Raw genomic sequence first — 2,087 nt, forward strand, 5'->3', positions numbered from 1 at the left:
TAAGTAAGGACTTGTGTCGCTAAAGTTTCGTTGGAACGAAGTTACGGAAAATCAATTAACGACTGGAGGCGTAACAATATTAATATCACCTTTCTATATGTTTTTCACGTCAGGTCTAAAATTTTCGTGTTTTTTTTGTTATACCTTGGTTGGCTTCAGTCGTTAGCCTTACATGTGATTAGTTGACTTAGTTTTTTGTACCTTGGTCGACTTCAATTGTTAACTTTACACGTGATTGGTCGATTTCGAATTTTTTTTTGTACCTTGGTCGGCTTTAATTGTTAGCCTTATATATGATTTTTTAGCCAACGTTTCAGACATATGATCCCAATTTCATTAAATAACATTTTGATTAATTGCAAGAATTATGTTACTGAATCAGATATATACTTTTATTTTGTTTTGTCACGAAATATGCATACATATTCTTAAGAATGCAACACACTACTTATTTGCAACTTTCAACACTTCACATATACCGTGATGCTTCAAGGACGTTACACAGGTTCCGAGTACACCACGTTATTTCACAAATAATAATAAATTATAAAATATATTTACCACAACCTCCCAGTTCAGTTGAAAAAATACTGAAACGTATTTGTCTTATAAAAGTAACCTATTTGGATAAACAGTAAATCTAACTGTTGGTATAGAATTCCAATAATTCACATTTGTTAACAAAACGCATACATGACCTATTGGGATTTGTATGTTAAAGCTATGTCCACTCTCATTAACCCACGTTGGTCACTCACAGAGTATCTTAACTAACAGTTTTAAGTACTTTTATAAACTTCTACTAGACGAGGAAGAGAGACTGATGTATACCAGCAAAATTGTCAGAAAATTTAGTCATTTTAAACCTTACAATTATAAGTAGTATTGACAGAGGGTTACTGCCACGTCATGCAATTTGATTTAACCATAGATTATTTTAGAAAGTTTTTAGAAACTATAAGATGAACTACTATTGTTGTGCTCAATCAAAACAGGTCAAGGTTCAATGTCATGTAATATAATAACTATATAAAAGCATTTATGATAAAATGAACTTGGATAGAGTTTGAAGGTTGGAAAAGTGCTATTTTTACAAGTATATAAAACACAAAAAAGTTTATTTTGGTTCCTCACTCAAAATTACACAAAAGCTATCTGCAATAGCTTTCTCTAGTTTTGACTGATAGCCTAGAGGGGAAACAAGTAAACAACACCCTCTGCCAACTAATCAAATAGTAGAATTTGCCATCACTCTTAGACCACACACACACACACAGTCCTAAAGCGTGAAGCAAGATTTTGCACAAATAGAATGCAAATACCATGGACCTTAAAATTCATATTTCAGTCTGCTAACCACTAGGCCACTCCTGGCCCAAGTTTTAAAAGACAAGGTATTGTTCTAACAAAGTACAGTTAACTGTACATTAACAATGTAAATATACTTTTAGTGTATGAGAGATTTTCCAATGGTATACGTTTTTGTATAGCACGGAGATGTAACACACTTCTATGAATTAGTTAAGATAATGAATCAAATGGAGGTTGTTATACTACGTATTATTGACACTTGACTGCTAGAATTATCACAAATTTATGCTCTTCAAATATTATCTTTCAAACTTTTCTAAACAGTGTGATGTCATTGGTTTTCTGTCATACATTATGTTTTCACTCACATAAATGTGATTATACTCAGGTTGTCAAGGTCAGAAAGTAATGTTTACTGTAGTCAATATAAGTGCTCTTGATGTACAATTTTAAAGAACTGAACTACCCTGATTACTAAAACAGAAAGTTTGTTTAATTTCCTGACAAAGACAGAAAAAAAAAAGCAATTAAAATATTATTGTGTCCTAAGTAAATCTCCCAAATTAACATAAAACCACTACTTACATCATCTATGGAAAGAAGACTCCTTGTTGCATACAGAGCTTATTAATTCAATGGTTTAATAAGTATGCGAGTTTTTAAAGTAATAAAAATAACGTTTTTTTAGACATTCTTTGTGTTATCTTGTACGTTAAAAAAACAGTCCTACTTAGGCGGACTAATCTACAAAAACCAAGTTATTCAAGTAGCTCTAC

This window comes from Limulus polyphemus, unplaced genomic scaffold (genome assembly GCF_000517525.1).
Source record: "Limulus polyphemus unplaced genomic scaffold, Limulus_polyphemus-2.1.2 Scaffold223, whole genome shotgun sequence".
NCBI lineage: Eukaryota > Metazoa > Arthropoda > Merostomata > Xiphosura > Limulidae > Limulus > Limulus polyphemus.